General features: G+C 36.3%; 1 long non-coding RNA gene across 1 annotated transcript in view; it reads right to left on the reverse strand.

Annotated features, from left to right (window-relative positions):
• Positions 1 to 874: 874 nt before the first annotated feature.
• LOC115294107 overlaps positions 875 to 13,519 on the reverse strand; it is a 145,771-nt gene continuing 133,126 nt past the window's right edge. Inside the window, exons 5-6 of the long non-coding RNA XR_003909724.1 lie at positions 1,822 to 1,872; positions 875 to 940 (exon numbers count right to left, since the gene is read on the reverse strand). This is a non-coding gene — a long non-coding RNA (uncharacterized LOC115294107). The remainder of the gene's footprint in view (positions 941 to 1,821; positions 1,873 to 13,519) is intronic.

Below are 13,519 nucleotides of genomic sequence, written 5' to 3' on the forward strand. Positions count from 1 at the left end.
GGACCAGCATAAGCCATGTTAGAGTTCAGTCAAGTCTCGTAGTGTGGGAGTTAAGGGAGCTGATAGACAGTCATTCATCTTGGGAATTTTGAAGTTTTTGTGAAGGCACTGCAACTGATGATAAACCATCTATTAGATCATTTTACCCTGGACCGTCCCTAAATCTACCCTTGGTCACAATGCCTTTCCTAGCCTGCCTCCTAGCACTTCATAAATAGAAATGGGAAGAAAGAAATTAATACATGTTAGATGTTATCATTTCTTCATTTGGGATCAATTTTGGTGTCATAGCCAGCAATGCTGCTGAATATCACATCAATCCAATGTATCTATAGCTTCCTGTAACACTTTTTAATGCTAACAATAATACATTGACATTGTAAAAAAAAATAAATCTGGCCAGTGTTTTATAAATGAGCATCTATTTATCTGCCATATCTATGTATCTATGTTTTTTAGAAAAGCTAGGTACTGGCTCTACCACTTACCATGTAACCCTGGTAGAGTTATATAATTTTGTTATATTCCAGTTCCATAACTAGAAAATGGAGAATTAAAGTAGTTTCTGCTTCATTTGGGTGGTTATGAAGACGACATGAGATAAATTTTGCAAAAAGTTTACCCCAACCCTTCGCTCACATCAAACATTCTAGGTACAATAGGTGGCATTTTCTAAGTCATACTGGGCTCCCTGGAATATGAACTCGGTACGTCTGAGACCTCACTCCCAGTTTTCCTAACAGAAAGAGCTATGCATTCGATCTTGACTTTCCAGAGGAATTGAGGCTTTTATTCACAATAATCTTCACAGCCTAAGATCTCCAGCTGTTAGGCAGCTGGTATTTCCAGATGACCTCTGTGAAGAGTAGATAACCACATATCAAGTCTGCTTCTTGTCAGTCAGTCTGATTACTGATGAGGCTGCTTTCTCAAGTCTGTCCTGTAAAAAGTAAAATACCATGAGGGCAATGTCCTTTCTCTGGCTGGCCCCAGAAGGATTCTCCATGAGCTGCAATACAGAGATGAGAATATGAGCCTACTAATGGCATACAACTTGTGTCAGAAGAATTTATCCTGAAGCCTGATGCATGAGAGGTCATGCTCCAGATAGGATGCCATGTATGATATATTTGATGATACACATGATTCTAATAATGTTTCTTTAAAGTAAGAATCTGCAATAGAGTGCACTAGACACCTTGTTATAGGTGAAGTTGATGATAATTAAAATACATGTGTGTGCACACACACACATACACACAGATTTGGTTATACATGGAAAGCCTTGTCTTTGTGACTTATTTAGGAAGAGGCAGGTTTTTGAAAGACATTGCTCCAGGAATTCTCCTCTTTGAAGTATAGATCCAATTAGAGTGTCCAATGTCTACTTAACGTTATGAAAGAGAGGGCAAAACTAAAGCTCTGCAGATGTCTAACGGTAGTAGAATTTCTCTGGAATGAAGCAAGAATCCTGCCCCTAAGAATCTGACACTCTCCCCTGCCCTGCCCTGCCCTGCCCAGCCCTGCCCTCCCCTGCCCTGCCCTGCCCTGCCCTCCCCTGCCCTGCCCTTTAAATTCAGGCTCACTGTTGGACACCAGGATCCCAGGGAGGAGATACAAGACAATTTTTTTAGAACTGATACTTTAAAATCTCCCGCTACAATTACAAAACCATCGCAGCTTTACAGTTGGTAGACACCCTACGGGAGATCATCAAGACTCAGTTCTTAAAGCTTTGTTCTCAGCAGGATCTGAGATCTAAACTTCTCATTAAACTGCACTATATATATAAATATATATATTCAGAAAGAAAACACTCACCTCATATCAGAGTACTTTAGTGTTACTGGGGTGAACATTGTTGTTTAAGATCTGTAGACAGGTGATAAAAGTATAAGAGTAAAATAAGCAAAGAACTGTGCAGAGTGAAAATGGAAGCTTCCAGGATTTTCAAATCAGTTGCATCTATTCAACCAGACACTTGGCCCATGAATAGAAGCCTAAAGATATTCATTTCATGCAATGTTTATTGCCAAAATAGATATTAAGGTTTAACAGATTTGGGGGAGGATGAATCTCTGTTAGGACACAAAGAAATTCACTTTTAAATTTAATTTATTTTAAAGATTAAATTTAGTTACCTCATTGTACTGGGGATATAACTAGGAAAGAGACATTATTTTAGGAAATAATTTCCTACATATGCCAGTCACAGTACTTTGTGACCTTTTTTTGTCTGCTTTTGTTTTAAAATGAGGTGCTTGTGCAGGTTAGCAGTTTAGGCTAAACTACAATTTATAGACACGAATTTCTGACATTGGGAATGACATGAAAAGCTTAAATATTTCCAATGTTCTTAACATACCTGGTTTTCCTACACTCTGGCAAATTATTAACACTCGAGTCACATTTTTTAGCATACTTTTTACTTCAAAGACAAGTTCCTATCTGTCATGCACATACAAGACCTACAATTTATATTTTAGAGTGCATATGATAAAAGTGGATTTGTCTTCGAATCATCCAACTCCCCTTTTTTATACTGTTCCATTCTTTTACAATTTTTGTGAATTTTTTCACCAGGAATAAAATAATTTGCCAGAAACTTAGTGTGAGTTAATTAGCAATTTGATTCTTCCAGGTGTATTTGACTGGAGGGAAGAGATTTTTATCAAGAAATAGGTGTTATATTGAGGAAAGCCTTAATTATAATCCTAAAATTAAAATCCTTCACAGTTAGGCAAACACCATTGATGGTATTCAAGTAGAAAACAAACAAGACGTTCTTTTAGAAAAGATATCATTGCATAGGATGAACTAGATGACAATGCTTCCAATCTTTCAGAAAAGGTAAGAGATCTGTGCAGAAGCCTGACAGGAAGCTAAGTTTACAGTCTGAAATTCAATGTGAGTGGTGATTTGTACAAATGGTAATGTGATTTGCACAAACTGCAAATTTTAAAAACGGAAACATAGTGTCAGCTACTCAATAAATATGAGTCAAATGAAAGAGAGAATCAACTGAAGTATATATGACCAACCTAAATACCGTACTAAAATAAATAAAAAATAATTAGGAGGAGAAGTTAAAATGGCAGAGTAGTAAAGGGACCCTGGGCTCATATCATCCCTTGAACTCAGCTACATCAAACTATTTTGAATGCCTGGGAAATTGATCTGAGGATTAACAGAACTATCTGCATAATTTGAGGGAGAGAATATGGCAAGTATGCAGGTGGAGAGGTGAACTGGGAGAGAGAAGAGCTGTTTTCACAGAGAGGAGAAAGACAGAAGGGGAGCGAAAGCAGTGCATCAAGTTTGTGCAAGAAAGCAGTTCCCCTGAAATCCTCTGGAGAGAAAGAGTGAAAACACACACCGGGGACATCTCAAGAAAACTGTTCCCCAAAACAATTGATAGAGGGGAAAGGCGAAAGTTTCAATACGCCAGTTTTTTTTTTTTTTTTAATCAATAGACTGTGCAGAGTCGAAAGTCTCAGAGGTCAGCGTCTGGTGGTGCTCTGGCAAGGAAGCAAGGCAGAGCCTCAGGAGTAGGCAGTGTGGTCTGAGAATCCGCTGGGTTGCATAGGGAGAAGCAGTTCCCCTTCTTGGAGTGCATTTGGTAGAGATGATGTAGCCCTTCTGCAGGCAAAAGACCATCAAGCTGCCATGTTCACCCAACCACCTAGAGCAGAAACACTCAGGGCAGCAAATCTCCGGTGCCAGCTGGGTATGGTGATTTACCATAAACTCTGAGCCACTACCACTACACTGTGGCACAACCATTTACTAGGAAAAGCCAGCCATGGCCACAGCATGGCAAAACTCTCCTCCAGATCACTATGGGTCTGGACTGTGGGGAGGCACTGATGTGGGGTTTTCAAACTGAGCCATATGTGAAACTGAAGGGGGGTGCCACCTGATAGGCAGATAGCTCTTACACAGACAAGGGGAAAGCAAGGAACTGACAGAAGAAGGGGACACAGCAAGGGTGATTGATTGTATGTCTTCATGTTTGAGGATGCAAACTTCCTGCTCTGGAGACTAGAGAACCAGCATATTAACACTGATCAATTCCAGTGAGCTAAACAGCACCTTTGAGTGGAGAATAGAGCCATTACACCAAGCCCCACCCTGTTTGTGCCCTCCAGGCACATCTCCACTAGGGCAATTAGGCCTGAGATCAAGAGCAGCAGGCCCCTCCCTCGGAAGACCATCACAAATCCCTTTAACTAGCTAGTCTACTGACCACAAATAGGCTGCAAAGTTTCAGCTCCGGGGAAACTGATTCCAGCTTCATTTGGGTTTTTTGTTTGGTTGTTAATTTTGTTTTTGTTGTCGTTTGTTGTTTTTCTTTTCTTTTCATTTGTGGATATGAAAAGAGTAAGTTTTTAAAAATATATTTTATGTTTATCTTATTTTATCTTATTTTATGTTTATCTTATAAACATATTATTATGTTTTTAATTTTTAGTCTTCTTTTTTCCTTCTCTCTTTTTTCTTTCAAGCTTCTCTCATCAAGCAGACCAAAACACACCTAGGATCGAGCTTCCTTTATTTGATTTTTATTTAATTCTTATTTCATTCTATTATTATTATTGTTTTATCGCCCTCCAAAATCACAAGACAGAGGAATTCCCCTCAAAAGAAAGAAGAGGAAGGAATTATGGCCAGGGATTTATTTAATCAATGTAAGTATAAGTAAGATGTCTGAACTTGAATTTTAAACAATTTATAAAGATACTAGCGGGGCTTGAAAAAAGCATAGAAACACCAGAGAATCCCTTTCCACAGAGATAGAAGAAACTATGAAAATAATGAAGCTGAAAAGAAAAGGGAAACAAACATCAGGGATTTCAAAGGCAGATTTAAGAATCAGAAAATTATTCAAACATAGTAACAGTTATATCATAGAAGTCCCAGAAGACGAAGAAAGACATAAAAGGGCAGAAGGCTTATGTGGGCACATTACAGCTGAAAAGTTTCCTAATCTGTGGAAAGAGACAGGTATCAAAATCCAAGAAGCACAGAGAACTCCCAGTAAATTCAACAAACGCTGGCATCACCCAGACATATCACAGTCAAATTCACAAAAGACACAGATAAGGAAAGAATCCTCAAAGTAGCAAGGGGAAAAAAATTCCTTAACCTACAAGGGAATACAGATCAGGTTGGCAGTAGATCTGTTCACAGAAACTTGGCAGGGCAGAAACAAACGGCAAGATATATTCAACATGCTAAATGGGATAAATATGCAACCAAGACTACTTTATTCAGCAAGGCTCTCATTTACAATAAAAGAAAAGATAAAGACTTTCCCAGACAAACACAGACTAAAGGAGTTCATGATCACTAAGCCAGACCTACAAGAAATTTAAGGGGGATAGTTTGAGTGAAGGGGGAAAAAAGGCCAAGAAACAAACAAAAACAAAAACAAAAACCCAGAGTAGAAAGGACCAGAGAACATCACCAGAAATATCAACTCTACAAATAATACAATGGCACTAAATTTAAATCTTTCAATAATTACTCTGAATATAAATGGATTAAATTCTCCAGTCAAAAGACATGTAGTGTCAGAATGGATTAAAAAATAAGACCCATCTATATCCTGCATACAAGATACTCATTTCTGACCTAAAGACACCTGCAGATTGAAAGTGAGGGGATGAAGAACCATCTCTCATGCTAATGGACATCAAAAGAAAGTCTGGGTAGCCATATTTATATCAGAAAAATTAGAATATTAAAACAAAGACTATAACAAGAGGTGAAGAAGGGCATTATATCATAATTAAGGGGTCTATTGATTAAGAAGATCTAATAACTGTAAATATTTAGTCTCCAAAATGGAGGAACCCAAATATATAAATCAATAACAAACAAAGAAACTCGTCAATAATAACACAATAATAATAAGGGACTGGAACACAGCACTTAGAGCAATGGACAGATCACCTAAGCAGAAAATCAACAAGGAAACAATGGCTTTGAATGACACACTGGACCCGATAGACTGATAGATATATTCAGAACATTCCATCCTAATGCAGTAGAATACACATTCTTTTTGAGTGCACATGGGGCATTCTCCAGAATAGATCATATGTTGCCTCACAAACCAACCCTCAATAAGTAGAAAAAGATTGAGATCATATCATGCATATTTTCAGATCACAATGTTATCAAACTTGATGTCAACCACCAGACAAAATTTGGAAGCGCTCAAATACATGGAGGTTAAAAATACATACTACTAAATAATGAATAGGTTAACCAAAAAATTAAAGAAGAAGTTAAAAATATATGGAAGCAAATGAAAATGAAAATATGGCAGTTGGGATGTCACAAAGGTAGTCTTAAGAGGGAAGTATATTGCAATATAGGCGTAAAGCAAGAAAGGTCTCAAATATACAACCTAATATTATAGCTAAAGGAGCTAGAAATAGAACAACAAATAAACTGTAAAGCCAGTGGAAGAAAGAAAATAACATTAGAGCTAAAATAAATTATATAGAAACTAAGAAACAAACAAAACAGTAGATCAATGAAACAAAGAGACAGTTCTTTGAAAGAATTAACAAAATTGGTAACCCCTTGTCCAGACTTATCAAAAGGAAAAAAGAAGGGACCCAAATGATACAAATTACAGAGGAGAGGTCACAATCAATAACACAGAAATATAAACAATAAGAGAATATTATGAAAAATTATATGCCCCAAAATTGGGATAAATTCCTAGAAATATATAAACTACCAGACTGAAACAGAAAGAAATAGAAAACTTGAAGAGACTGATAACCAGCAAGGAAATTGAATCAGAAATAAAAAATCTCCCAACAAACTGTAGTCTAGGGCCAGATGACTTCTCAGGGAAATTCTACAAAACATTTAAAGAATAGTTAATACCTATTTTTCTTAATGAATAGAAACGGAAAGAAAACTTCCAAACTCATTCTCCAATGCCTGCATTACCTTGATTCCAAAACCAGATAATCATCCCACTGAAAAAGAATATTATAGGCCAATATCCCTGATGAAAATGGATGCAAAAATTCTCAGCAAAACACTAGCAAGCTGAATTCAACAGAACATGAAAAGAATCATTCACCATGATCAAGTGGGATTTATTCCTGGGCTTCAAGGGTAGTTCAATATTTGCAAATCAATCAATGTGATATACCACATTAATAAAAGAAAAGAACCACATGATCCTCTCAATACACGCAGAGAAGCCATTTGACAATGGACAGCATCCATTCCTAATAAAAATCCTCAACAAAGTAGGGATAGAGGGAACATATCTCAACACCATAAAGACTATATTTGAAAGACCCACAGATAATATCATTCTCAAAGGGGAAAAACTTAAAGTTGTTCCTCTAAGGGCAGGAACAAGAAAATATGTCCACTCTCAGCATTGTTACTTAACACAATATGGGAAGTTGTAGCCTCAGCAATAAGACAACCAAAAGAAATAAAAGGCATTCAAATTGGCAAGGAAGAAATCAAGCATTGACTATTCATGGAGACATGTCACTCTATGTAGAAAACCCAAAGACCACCAAAAATTTATTAGAACTGATACATGAATTCAGTAAAATCACAGGATACAAAATTAACATATAGAAATCTGTTGCATTTCTTTTTTCTTTTTAAAGTTTATTTATTTATCTATCTATCTATCTATTTATTTATTTATTGAGAGAAGAGCATGAACAGGGGAAGGACAGAGAAAGTGAGAGAGAGAGAGAGAGAGAGAGAGAATATTCCAAGCAAGCTTTGCACTGACAACACCGATGCCTGATGTGAGGCTCAACCTCACAAACCATGAGATCACACCTAGGCTGAAATCCAGAGTTGGAGGCTTAACTAGTTAACTGAGCCACCCACGTGCCCTAAGAAATCTGTTGCATCTCTATATACCAATAATGAAGCAGCAGAAAGAGAAATCAAGGAATTGTCCCATTTACAATTGCACTAAAAGCCATCAGATACTTAACTAAAGAGGTAAAAGATCTGTAATCTGAAAACCATAGACTTATGAAAGAAATTGAAGCGGACACAAAGAAATGCAAAAACATTCCATGCTCATGGATTGGAAGAACAAATATTGTTAAAATATCAGCACTAAACAAATCAATCTAAATATTTAATGCAATCCCTATCAAAACACACCATCATTTTTCACAGAATAATAACAAACAATCCTAAAATCTGCATGGAACCACAAATGACCCCAAATAGCAAAGCAATCTTGAATAAGAAGAGCAAAGCTTGAGGCATCACAATTCTGGACCTCAAGTTATATTACAAAACTGTAGTGATCAAGACAGTAAGGTAGTGGCACAAAAACAGACACATAGATCCATGCAACAGAAAAGAAAACCTAGAAATGGACTCACAACTATAAGTCAACCAAAATTCAACAAAGCAGGAAAGAATATCCAATGGAAAACAGAATCTCTTCAACAAATGGTATTGAGAAAACTGGACAGTAACATGCAGAAGAATGAAACTGCATCATTTTATTATAACAAAAAAACATCTAAAAAGACCTAAATGTGTGGGAGGAAACCACAAAATTCCTAGAGGAGAACATAGGCAGCAACCTCTTTTACCTTCACCACAACAGATTCTTTTTTTTTTTAATATTTTATTTATTTTTAATACAGAGAGAGACAGAGCATGAGATGGGGAGGGGCAGAGAGAGAAGGAGACATAGAACTGGAAGCAGGCTCCAGGCTCTGAGCTAGCTGTTAGCACAGAGCCTGACGCGGGGCTCGAACACATGAACGTGAGATCTGACCTGAGCCGAAGCCGGAGGCTTAACCGACTGAGCCACCCAGGCGCCCCCAGATTCTTATTAGTCAAGTTGCCAGAGGCAAGGGGAACAAAAACAAACATGAACTATTGGGACATCATTAAGATAAAAGGCTTCTGCACAGTGAAGGAAACAATCAGCAAAACTAAAAGGCAGCCTATGGAATGCGAGAAGATATTTGCAAATGACATATCTGATAAAGAATCAGTATCCAAAATCTATAAAGAGCTTATCAAACTCAACACCCCAAAAAACAAATAACCAGTTAAGATATGGGCAGAAGGCATGAATAGACAGTTTTCCAAAGTAGACATCCAATGGCTAACAGACATATGAAAAGATGCTCAACATCACTCATCATCAGGGAAATACAAATCAAAACCATGATGAGAGACCACCTCACACTGGTCAGAATGGCTAAAAGTAACAACACAAGAAGCAAAGGTTGTGACAAGGATGCAGAGAAATGGGATCCCTGTTGCACGTTCCTGTTGGTGGGAATGCAAACTGGTGTAGCCACTCTGAAGAACAATATGAAGACTTACCCAAAGGACACAAAAATGCAGTTTCAAAGGGGTACATGCACCGCATTATCAACAATAGCCAGACTATGGAGAGAACCCAAATGTCCATTGATTGTTGAATGGATAAAGAAGAAGTGGTATATAACATATATAATGAAATCTAGCTCAACCATCAAAAAGAATGAAATTTTGTCATTTCCAATAACGTGGATAGAGCTAGAATGTATTATGTTAAGCAAAATAAGTCAACCCGAGAAAGACAAATATTGTAAGATTTTACTCATATGAGGGATTTAGAAAACAAATCAGATGAACATATGGGAAGTGGGGGAAAAGAAGAGAGAGAAACAAACCATAAGAGACCCTTAATGATAGAGAGCAAATTATGGGTTGAAGGAGGAAGGTAGGTGGGAGATGAGCTAGATGGGTGATGGGTACCAAAGATGGCACTTGTGTTGAGCACTGGGAGTTGTATGTAAGTGATGGATCATTGAATTTTACTCCTGAAACCAATATTGCACAATATGTTAACTTAAATGTAAATAAGAGATAATAAATAAATAAATACATAAATAATAAATAGTTACATAGTTATTTTATGTTAGGAGGTTTTTAAAAGATTTTATTTAAATTTCAGTTAGTTAGCGTACAGCATAATATTAGTTTCAAGTGTACAATTTAGTGATACAAAATTTACATGCAACATCCGGTGCTCACCACAATAAGCACCCTCCTTATTCCTCATCACCTGTTGCACCCATCCCTCCCCATCCCTCTCCCCTCTGGGAACTATCCGTTCCTTCTCTCTAGTTAAGAGTCTGTTTCTTGGTTTGCTTCTCCTTTTTCCTTTTATTAGGAGTTTTTGCTTCTTTCTTTTAAAGAATAATTGGGGGAATATTCCTACTGAGGATATCAGATATAAAACAAAAATTTTTCAAGATAGAGTACATCATTGTGTATTGCTCAGCATCTTTCACAAGTTAGTTTACAGAAAATTACAAGTGTTTTTTTTTAAGGCTCTGATTGAGGAACAGTATTAAGACAAAATGTGATGGGAGAAACTTTGGCTTAATATCTTTTTAGTAAATTCCTCAATTTTAGTCAATTCAAAGTTAAGTGGCTACCCAAAAGCCTATAGCTACCAACTCAGTGCCAAGTTAGTACTTTACACTTATTGTTTCCCTATTATATTACCTTTGAACAGAGGTTCTTTAGAATAGAGAAAAACACCTGTTCTAAAACAGTTGGTATGGTTGGATCATCTAGTTCCAGAGGCACATTGAGAAAGAGGGGAAAGATAAGGCCAAAAAGATATAAACACTTAATGCATATTTAAATTCTTGAAGAGGGTCTCTCATCATTTTATCATTTCTTGCAAGTTTCTGTGATGGCATTAGGTCTTCAGATAATCTTACGAAAAAAAAGTCATTGAACGTTTCCATCTCTTTCTTCTTCGGAGTTATCTTAAAACACTGATTGGAAATTCTCTTGCCCCCCACTTCCTGTCAATACTCCCCACAAACTGACTCCATTCTTTTGTTATGATCCCACAGCTTCTTCTTATACTAGCCTCATTGAATTTTCTTTATTCCCACTTTCCAGTTTTAATAATTTTTGAAGGCCTTTAATAACTATCAGCGGCAAGCTCACCACACGTGAGGTCTTTCATTCCCTAGCTGTTGACAACTTCTAAAGTTTCAATTTTAGAGAATGCTATTAATGTCAGATATCTTCAGTAACTCCATCTCCTATTGTTATTCCCATTCCTTAATGCCTATAGATTTATGATCTGAATTGCACATTTGGGTCCATACAGATAAACTGGGTTGTATTATTCATCGGTGAATTTATATACTTTAATGTCTCTCACTAAACTATAAAGATTTCAAAAATATCAAGTCACGTGTTCCACAATTTTAAGCACTGAGTAAATTTTCTCATGCTTCCTAAACTGTTTCAATGACCTGTTTTATGTGAAGCAATAGAAGGCAGTGGTTAAGAGTTTGGACTCTGAAGACAGGGCATCTTATTTAGAGCAGTAGCACTGCCATTTCCACTTACTGCCACTTCCACTTTCTGACACTTTTTAGCACGTTATCTTGCCTAATGGAGACCGAATTTCCTCAGCTGTAAAATGGCGTTGATGAGAACAGTGATGTACTTTCCTCATCAGTGATTCATCCTCTAGAGTGAATGCTTACAGCAGTACATAATGCAGAACAAATATTGTTCGATTTCTAGTTGTGACTAGACTTCCGTGTCTCCAGTTACCGTTAATCCTTCCTTCTACACTCCAAACCCATCCATCCAACGGCTTCTCCATGTGTATTCCAGTTACCCAAGCGTGTCGAAAATGAACTCTATACTTTTACTCCCAACCCCTTTGTTTTTCCGGTGTTTTATGCATTCTACCACCGACCACGGGTGCCCAAACAGTGAATCTGAAAATCAGGCCCACATTTCCTTTTCTTGACCTCATACATTCAACAATTCATCTAGTATTACCAGTTCTATCCCATTAATATTTTTTGGATCCCCTTTCTCTACTGCAAGACAATTTCTGTCTTTACTTTTTTCCAAAGTAAAGTCTATGCAGCCAGCCTTTTGTTTCCTACTCTACCACCCACGATCTCTAGATAGCAAATGCTGGGTGACCAAGGACCAGCAGAAGCTCTTTTTGGTGGGAGAGCAAGAGGAGGTGATTATAAAACCTCATATTTTGTATATTTCTTTAAAAAATTTTTCATATGAGTATAGTTGACACACAATGTTTCATTATTTTCAGGTATGTATTTCTTTTTTCCTTTTCACATAATAAAAAGGACAATGTTGTTATAAGGCATTTGACATCCCTGACATGGCTCCCTGCTAATCTTCCCAAGCCTACTTTTCTCATGCTGGTTACTAATTGGTTCAAAATAATGGGAAAGTCAAAGTAAATAGGAAAAATGCAGGTCAATTATTTATTGTAAATATACTGTGCCATTTTTCCCATCTCTCCCTCAGTGTAGGTGGATGATTCTAGGTCAATCTCCTTCATTTCTCAGTTATGAAATGTGAAGGACTTGAATCATATTTTGATATATGTTAAAGCCACTGCTTTAATTTCAAGGCTTTCATGAGGAAAAACAAATTTTTTTCTTTTTGAGGATATCAGTCCTTCTTTGCTGTTTTGTTATATATATTTAACTACTTTAAAGTTTTGTTTGTATTGAGGAAGGGGAAACAGTGCAGTGTTTTTAAGTGATGAACTTAGGTCTTATTAACGTGTAGGTTAAATATGTGCAAACACATACACCACCTTCAGACACTCCACCTAAATAGATTTTATATTTATTTCTTCTCTTTATTGTTTTATCCACCATTATCCCTTAGCTAGAGAAGTAAAGAATACCCAAAGTAACAAGAAAAATATCTTTTTTCTTTAAACAATATGTTCCAAGGACATAAAAGAAAATTTTCTTTTTCTTGCTTTTCTAAGGGAGTTCAGATTATACATATGTATGTAAATTTACTCTGACTGTACAGCAATTTCTTTTTTCTTTTGTGTATGTGGGAGGAATAGAAGAATGTTCAGTAAGAACAATTTTGAAATATTTTATCCTGGTATCATTGCATGAAATGACAAAGCAATTCAAGTCAACCATTTTTTTTCATCTATTTCTATTGTGAAGGTACATTTGAATTTTAAGGTTGATTTGTTGTTTGGCTAAATATTATTTTTTAATATCTGAAAGCAAGTATAACCCATATTTTTCTAACAGCCACCCTCATTGCCATGGCAAAAATCGAATTTTAATTCTACAGGAGTAGATGTGCATATATAAATATATACACAGACACATATATACACATATATGTATGTAATTATTTGTGTTTTGGCCATTAAAAGTGATTTTAAAAAATACTCCAATAAATACATCAATCAAGTAACATTATACTAGGCCAGAAATGGGTATAGTTGCAGAGAAATATAAAATAAAGACTTCCTGTAACATCATAAAAGATGGGAAGACAAAACCAAATACATCAATGTGAAAAATATATTTGCAAATTAGCATATCAAACCATATAAATCAGTTGAATGTTCAAATTTTGTTGACTTTATAACTATTTCTGAAAAATTAGCTTACTGATTTTCTAAAATAAGAAAAAGTTTTGAAACGATGTCTCA

Source organism: Suricata suricatta, chromosome 6, assembly GCF_006229205.1.
Source record: "Suricata suricatta isolate VVHF042 chromosome 6, meerkat_22Aug2017_6uvM2_HiC, whole genome shotgun sequence".
Taxonomy (NCBI): Eukaryota; Metazoa; Chordata; class Mammalia; order Carnivora; family Herpestidae; genus Suricata; species Suricata suricatta.